Raw genomic sequence first — 8,429 nt, forward strand, 5'->3', positions numbered from 1 at the left:
TAGCCGATTATTCATCATTTATTCGGTGCCACTGCACTCTCCTTGGTGACATTTCCCAGCCGCGCGCAGCCTTCTCGGCACTGATTTCCCTTCAGCCCAAGACTCTTCCCCTCCCCACGTTTTCATATCGCCGCTCGCTGCCTGGTTGCCCACACAATGAACCCGCTGCAAAACCCACAGCCAGTGTTCTTGCCTATGGAGTTTCCATACCAGCGGCCTTCGAGGCCGCGAAATAGCCCCTCTCTTTGCTGTGAACATCTTCTGGCTCTCCCAGTTTCGCTTTACAATACTTCTACCGCCGCCGCCCCCTCTCCCCACCCCGAGACTTCCCGGTGGCTGCCTCGGTTTCCCCGCTGGGCGGCTCCCAGCGTAGGAGCCCGCGGTCGGCCGCGCCGGAGCATCCGACCTGGGGTCTGAATCCTCAGGCACGCGGGCTCCCGTCCCCTCCCTTTCCGGAGCGCTCTCCAACCCCTCCCCGAGCCCTCGGTGTCCCTCCGACGTTTCCTGGACGCCGTGAACTGGCAGCAAGAATGGGCCCAGTGTCTGCGCACATTCTGAAAGCCAGGAAACCTGACCCACCCCCAAACCACGCGCTCCAAAGGAAGGGCAATTGCATTTGCCGGGAGGGCGGGACTACAGAGCCCCCTCCCCTCCCCTCCTCCCCCTGCCCCCAACCCCCCAACAAGGCCCGCAGATCACCACCCCCACTCCCTCCCTTACGCCACTTTCACCTACTCTTCCCAAGAACAGACTGTTTATCAGAACGGGCAGCCAAGAAATCTACTCCTGTTTCTGGCCTCTGCCAGAGATTAATCACACTTGGGAAAGGCACAAAACTCGACTGTGTTGGGGCGGGGCGGGGCGGGGGTTGCGAATGGGGAGAGTAGTTAAAAGGAAAAGACCAGAAATTCTGACATTTGACAAGCTAACCAAACTGGTGCTACCTTTCCCCTCCTTTATTTTAACAAGTCGGCGCAGAGGACTGAATTATATTCCGTATATTCCATTCCACTGCCTCTACCCCTCATAAGCCCCCTCCTTCTCTAAGTCTTCATGTTTGATGCTTTAATAGTACTGACTAGCTTTTAATTCTGATTAACATTCTCAGGTGTGTGTGTGTGTTGGAGGCTGGAAAGACATTCACAAACCTCTGTGTGTGTGTGTGTGTGTGTGTGTTGGGGGCTGGAAAGACACATTCACAAACCTGACCGCCTGACAAATCCCCCCCTTTTCATCCTTGCCTTTGAAATGACATCAACATGGACTGGGGAGGGGTGGGAATGAAGAGAGGAGGCATGGAAAAAAGAGGAGGGGGAAGCAATTTATGTGCTTTTCTAAGGCAGCTAGTAAAATTCCTAGGGAGAACAAACGCCAAAATTGACTGTCTTGGTGTATTTTAGACCGGATGGTCAGGGTGACTCATGTCAGGGCTTTGCACTGGACCTGCAGCCTGGAAGCCCGGGACAGACACACAAAACATCCCTGTGGCTGGGAGGTACCCTTCTGAAGGAGGCAGGAGACAGATATTTGCTTTCGCCAGGATCCTCTCCATCAGGATTTTTTTTCTCCCTCAAATTCATTGCAAGATGGATTTAAAAGAAAAAGTCTGATTAAGAAAAATCAGGGACAGAAAATGCCCCATAAAACATGGCCCCCAAAGGCAAGGTGCAGAACCCATTTGATTCAAGATATAGATGTCTCCTCCCTGGATTTTTTTTCCCCTTTGCTTTACAACTCTGAAGACATCAGGTTAGCAAAAGGTAATAAATAGTCCTTGCACAGCAGGGTCTGGACTAGTGAAAACAGTTTACTGAAATTAATGGGCCTCGCTTGAACCAAAACCTCCACTTTGGAATTAATGCCAGACATAGTTTTCCTGAACTCTATCCAACCGCCTAAGCAGCAGACAATTTTCGTTCTATTTGTGCTGGAAAATAAAGCCCAAGCCCTTGATCTCAGTGTAGATTATGATTAAAAAAAAAAAAGATTCAGCACAGTGAATGCTTTGCCAATTTGCGGCTTCTGCTAGTAGAAGCCCTTGTGCTCTGGGCTGTGCCTGACAGTCAGAACTTATCGGGTAAACTTTCCATTGAAAATCATCTCCCAGCTTCCTTCCCATCGGTGGTCTCAGAGCTCTCACCGCGGACACCCGAGATTCGAGGAAAGCTCCGGAAAAGACTCCGCTCTCAATAACAACCCTCTTCCCCAAGGCTCTTGGAAAGGCTGGATCTGAACAACGCTGCCTGCATGACCTCAATTCCCCAACCTAAATGAAAGCTGAGAAGCACCCAACCAAAACCCGCACCCCCCACCCCAACCACCCTACGGGGCGGGGGGCGGTCCCATACTCAGGGTGTCTACAAGCTCTACTCAGGGTGTCTACAGTCCTGGAGCTGCTTTTATTTTTATTAATGTATTTTTCAGGCCGAAAAAAGGCACATGCACACACGCACACCGCACACAGGTTCACACCCAGTGGGTTCTGGCAGGTACAGAGGAGACCTGGTGCTCCAGACTGTAAAGTGTCTTGATCCCAGCCTGGCCTCCCTCCCCCAGTGATTAATAAAAGACCGGCCATGGGGAGCCGGCGTTCTGGTTTTCATTGTACAGGCTGCACTGGGTGACACAGGACATGTGGAAAATTTTTGAGAGCGCTGCTGCGGTGAATGGCGTGGAGGGGGGGAGGGAGCGCGGGGAGGGGGAGGGGAACGAGTTACTTTTTAGCTTCCGCTAAGCACTTGGCAGCGCGCCAGGCCCGAAGGATTCTGGGAAGCGAGAGCCTCCCCGGTATAAACTGCCAGCTCTAAGCAGCCCTGACAGCTCTGCTCCTTCCCAAACCTGGCAGCCGTTCAAAGTGCTCTTTCATTCGGGATGCTGGAAGCCTGCCATGTGCAATGCAGATTTCGCTGTGCCTGTGCGCAGAAGGAACTGATAAATGCCGTTGCGGTTGCCATGGGGACGGGAGGCTATCAGAATGGCCTTGTGATCCGCAGCCTCCTCGCGGCGCGGCAGGCTCTCGCTCCGCGCTCCCGCCCCGCCTCCCGCGAGTCGGTGAGATGGTGAAATCAATGTTCTGGAAAAAAAGGTTAACCCTCCCCGCTCTGGTGCCGAGCTTCGTGAGCCTCTGAGCACTTCCCTGGCCTTCAGTGCCACCGGCAGCCCCACGGGCCTCCTTAACCATCCCCTGGGCAGGTCACCATACCCTCCAAACCCCCCACCTCCCACCCAAACAATCGCCACCCCTCTCCTGCTTCCTTCTGCTCCCTGGCGGGGCGGGGTGGGGGAGCTCACAAAGCTGTGTTTTTAATAGAGCTTTTCAGCAAGTCCAAGTCTTTTGAGTCATCACAACCCGGATGTAAACACACCAGTCCTGCCTTCTGCACAGTTGCGTGTATTATTTTATCTTTTTAATAATATTTGGCTGGCAACTTAAACCGGCAACGATGCCAGATATTTTAGCCAGCCACTTACATCATGGAGCATCCATCTTGGGGAGAGTTGGGTGCCCGTTCCTTTCCTTGTTCTCCCTACCTACCCAGAGACTTCAGGAAATCTTGGGTCTTTCTGAAGGCATCCTATTGCAGCAGAGGCAACCCAGTCCCTTAGAACTCTTGGGCTTTAGAATGAGCATGACATCACCCTAGGCAACAAAAACAGAGGGTATGTCACTGTCAGAGACAAGACGTTGGGTGATAGGAGGTGGAACAGGTCTTTGATTTATGCTGAGAGTGAGGGTGCGCCTGTCTGGTTGGCTGCTTCCCCCCCACCCCCATTTTGCCCAAGCTTCTGTTTGAAACACCGTCTGATTCAATGTACAGAAACAAAATAGCACACTCAGATTTGGTACAAGTTCAGATCTGTAATACCAACTCTCCGGGTGGCCTGTTTAATGGGGGGAAAAAATGAAATACTCCATTCCAGCAAAGGCCTGTGGAGGCCAAGGAGGTTTAGTGATTTATTTACATTGAGCAGTATTCCTTCTCAACCCAACTCGCTATTTCCTGAAGGTTTCCTGAACCTAAACCTTCGTTAACATCCCAGGAAGAGAACATATTTTTCCTGTGGCTTTCAATATTTTCTGCTAAATATATTTCAGCATACTGTTTATCTAGGGTTTCAGCTTTCAGACCTTTATGTACTTTTGACACCTTGAGGCTGTTCCACTGAAAAATGGTGTATGTTTATTAAAGAGGACTTTCTGTACTGGGCATTAAGGCAGTGGGAATTTCTGTTGGGTCTGTCTGTATAATGAGGGCTTCAGGATAAGAACCAAGTCAGAGGCCTGTTTGGTTTGTGAAGCCCCTTTGACAAAGCAGGCTCTACAGAGCTCACACAAACCCTTGAATACCACAGAAGGTTGAACCAAATGAGGTAGTTCTTCATAAATGCATGGCTGACATGGAGGCTGGATGGGAGAAAGATGGAAAATGCCCGGGTTCCTGGGGCTTCGCCGCAGTGTCTTTTAACCTGCCTGTCTCTAATTGTCTGCTTGTGATTGTCATGGCAGTTCTGGTCTAGGCTTTCTGTCTCGCTGGAATTTCCTTACTTCGAGGAGCCCCTTCCAAATAAATAAATTAATCAATAAGAGCCATCTGCTTCACCTTGCCAGCAGGCGCGAGGCTGGAAGGGATAGTGTTGAATGCAATTTTTAGGAGCATTTGGCTTTTGAGACGTTTCGAGGTGGGTTCTGGCTTGGAATTAAACAGGAATTGGAGGCAGAAATCAGGTGATTCAGAAAGTCCCTCTTTCTCTCCCACCCCCACCCCATACCACCCACCCACTCAATACTCACCCCCACCTTCCCCAGAAAATCCAGGCAGCTGAATTTTTGGCTCTCACAGCTGCTAAGCTTTGGCAAGCCAAAAGCATACTTCGCGGTGGTGATTTCTTTCCCAGGTTGACCGACATGTTTCTGCACTGAACGCAAGGGATGTTTCCTGACTGTGTGTATGAATCAGAGGCTGTATTTTTCATCCAGGGCTTCTGGTGACAGTTTTAAGCTGGAAAGAACAAAGCAGACCATGATGAGCCCCTATCAGCAGGGTCCATAGATAAAGAATCTATCCAAAGTGCTGGCTACGTGGAGCTCAGATGTATGATTTCACGCTTTACCCATGCCCAGAGCAGCCCGTGCCCCCAGAAGGTGGTGCCCATGCTCACATTGCAGACACTATCTCCTCCCCCCACTTCCCCCCATCTCTCTCTGTCCTTGTGGTGTCTGCTTCTTTGTTGCCTACAAAAGTTCTTCCTTTTTTCAACCTTCCTCTCCCAAATGGGAAGATCCGAAAAAGCCATTTTGGGGCCTCAGTGTCTTTCTAAATGGAGGCACACCCTGAGATCCCAAACAGCTTAGACCCTACCCAAGCTCTGCCTGTTAGAGTAGGATAATGACCAAGGGGAGTCGGTGGTGTGGCCCTTCTGTTGCAGGACCCAAGGAGTGGGCTTCCCAGAAGTCCATGGATTAGGAAGGTCTGCTTCAGGGGCTGCCAGGGAACAACTCCCTTTTGTTTTGCTGTCTAGCATGTGACCAGAATGCTGCCAGCTAATTTTAACCCCACCAAAGTACTGCTGGAAAAAAACAAAAAACAACAACAACCAAAAAAAGAGAAAAACACCAAACTGTCTTGCATCTGGCAAGAGAAATGCTGTGGGCTGGATAAAAGCTTTTTCAGCTTGTGTTCCTTCCTGTTTCAGTTTCCAAACTTGCATTATCGGTAACCTGAAATATGATGAGTTTCACCAAATTCCTGGATATTGCACAAGAGGACAATGAGTCTATTTCGGGTCCTGTGAATGTGTCTGGCACGGACCCTGGAAGTCATTGTTTTCAGGAGGGAGCAGATTTGGGGTTTCCTGGTGCTTTCCTTCTGGGGTCTCAGAGCCCCCAAAGGTACCAGGGGTGGGAGTGCTCTCCATGGCAACCATCCAGACTGCATCTAAAAGGACACGCGTGGAAAGTGAGTGGGTTGTGGGGTGGGGGTGGGGTGCTGGCCAAGGCACTGGTGACCTTGGGATGTTAAGTGGCGGATGGTAAGGCAGTGTCTGAAGTGGGACAGCAGAACCAGGAAGAAGTAGGTAGAAGGAAGCTTTCACAATAGCTGGCGGGGGTGGGAGGGGGGCCTCCCTGGGACACAGGGCCCCAGCTGTCCTACTAAATTTCCATATCCGTTTTCAGCACCAGGAATTCGTGGAGGACTTCATGGAGGTCCTCACCTTGGATACTGAGTTCTCAGAGCATTTCCATGGCGGTTAATTTGTTGCTGTCTGGCTGGGCTACCGTGGATGCTAGGGAAAAGGGATGGAATCTCAAGAGCCAGGAAATGAAGAGGCCAGGATAAAACAGTGTGGAGCTCAGCAGCTGCTGCCAGCTGTTCTCGAGCCAGATAGTGAGGTGGGCTATCCTCTACCTGAGGGGCTGCGGTGCAGTCGCGGAAGATAATATGATGGCAAAGAGACCGAAGGGAGAGACCCCAGTTAAGGCTGAGCACTCCCAGAAACCAGGATGGCCTGGTGGCATTTGTCCTGACAGCTGCTGAGGGCTTCAACTTCCAGAAAAGCCATTTGCTCAGGCTTGCCCTGTCTGGCCAACTTCGAATCACTTAAAGGACCCTGGTTGGCCTCTGAGGTCCCCCTCTCTGCACCTGAACCCTCCCATCTTTGGAAGACAAGGCAAGTTCCTAGGAGACATTCGCCCCACCGTCTGTCTCGAAGCTGCTGCTGTAACCTTCCCACAGTAGTCAACATCAGCTGGCAAATCCCTAAATTAAGGTTCTGTTTACTCTGTTGTTCCAAAGGCTTGTTTTGAGCAAGAGGCTGTGCTTTAATTAAAAAGATGAGCGCTCATGAGTAAGTGAAAATATTTTTTGACTGCCTCACAAATCTGTTTGACTTTCCTTTTCTTGCATTTCTCAGCGGGGGTGGGGGGGGGGGGGAGGGGAAGGGGGCAGGCAGCACGTTTATCCGTAAGACCACTAAAAACCTTTCCTGTTAGCTGACAGCTGGCTCTTCGCCTAGGGAACCCAAAGTCCAGAATCTGTTCCTCGGGGTGTCTCTGTTTGTAGATCCCCGCCCACGTTCAGGTGTCATGAGGACACATTTCTCATCTACCTTTCTGGCCAGAGGATTCTTAAATGTTTCCTCACGACGCCACAGCTGGAATGCAGCTGCTGCAGGGTGGAGCAAACGAAACTCCTGTGGGTCACCCGGGTGAGGGAGGGCAAGGAATCTTGGAAGGTTGGAAAAGTCCTTCTCTCTGAAGCCAGAGCTCAAGAATGAGTAGGGCCCCTGGTGTGAAAGCTTTCCAGATGGGGGAAGGGACGGTAAGTTTTTGCCCTCTGGGTAGATTCCAAAAAAATCGCTCTGGGGAGGCCAGTGATTTTGGAATTGCCTTTAAAGCAAACAGCACAAATGTTTAAATTGACCTGGAAAACCCTTCCTTTTTTCTTTCCCTACAATCCAAGTCTGTTCCCTTGAACATTAATCAACTGGAACGTTTGCCCAAACTTCTCTCCTCCCCCACCTCTTTATTATTATTATTATTATCTTTGGTTCAGAAAACTTTTGGAAGCTTTCCCAGGCTGGAGCTATAGAATGCTTCCAGGAAAACGCATAACGAGTGTCTGTGTTTTGAGTTTCTCTGGAGGGGGGACTAAGCATGTTTTTTAGAAAGACTGAGCTGGGGGCAGCCAGGTCTTATGCAAGAGGCCGGCCAAGCAAAAGGGCAGACGGTACCGGAAAGGTCTGTGCACACCCAAAAAGCGCTGAGACGAAGGTATGGTTTAGCCGGTCCACCAGTTCTCATCTTTCAGTCTCGTGACCGCAGCTGCCTCTGTGTCAGTTTGTGTGTGAAGCACCCCAGTCTCCAGGAGATGGGCGGAGAACAGCTGGGTGCCAGGCTCCGAACTTCGTTCTCAAGTTAACAGCACTTGTAATTTCTGCCTAAAGAACACTTGGAAATTTAGCTGGAAAAGTGCAGGGGGTCAGTACTCACCCAGCAGGCAGAGAGCCCAGCCAGGCGTGGAATGTAATGGACAAAAAAGGTGTCCTGGGGCTCTTGCTGCCAAGGTGGTGCCAACCCCCAGCCCATGCCAGCACAACTTTCCTTGGGACCAGAAGCACAAACACAGCTGCATGCACGCATGTATCAGGAACATCTGCACACAAAACCAGAAGGCGCGTCCGTGAGACCCAGGCTGATGAGGACCCCTCACCGGCAGACACAGCTCTTGAAAGTAAAGGGAGCCGGGCTCTCCTGGAAAGACACTCCACTGACGCTGGTTCTTGAGAAAAGGAGTGGGAACAGTTCCATAGGAGGGCCACCCTGAATGAGGGCAGAGCTAGCCGCTCCAGCCAACCTTCAGTGCGAAGGCGGCTTCCTTCTCAGTCAATCCTCTGTGGCCGGCAGGGCCCAGAGACCTAAAGAGAGGAAG

General features: G+C 51.1%; 1 long non-coding RNA gene across 1 annotated transcript; it reads left to right on the forward strand.

Annotated features, from left to right (window-relative positions):
• The first annotated feature begins 899 nt into the window (after positions 1 to 899).
• LOC139185391 (uncharacterized) lies at positions 900 to 6,843 on the forward strand. Its single transcript, XR_011569025.1, has 2 exons — positions 900 to 5,957; positions 6,176 to 6,843. It is a non-coding gene; the product is annotated as an uncharacterized lncRNA (long non-coding RNA).
• The last annotated feature ends 1,586 nt before the right edge of the window (positions 6,844 to 8,429 follow it).

This window comes from Bos indicus, chromosome 10, assembly GCF_029378745.1.
Source record: "Bos indicus isolate NIAB-ARS_2022 breed Sahiwal x Tharparkar chromosome 10, NIAB-ARS_B.indTharparkar_mat_pri_1.0, whole genome shotgun sequence".
NCBI classification, from domain to species: Eukaryota; Metazoa; Chordata; class Mammalia; order Artiodactyla; family Bovidae; genus Bos; species Bos indicus.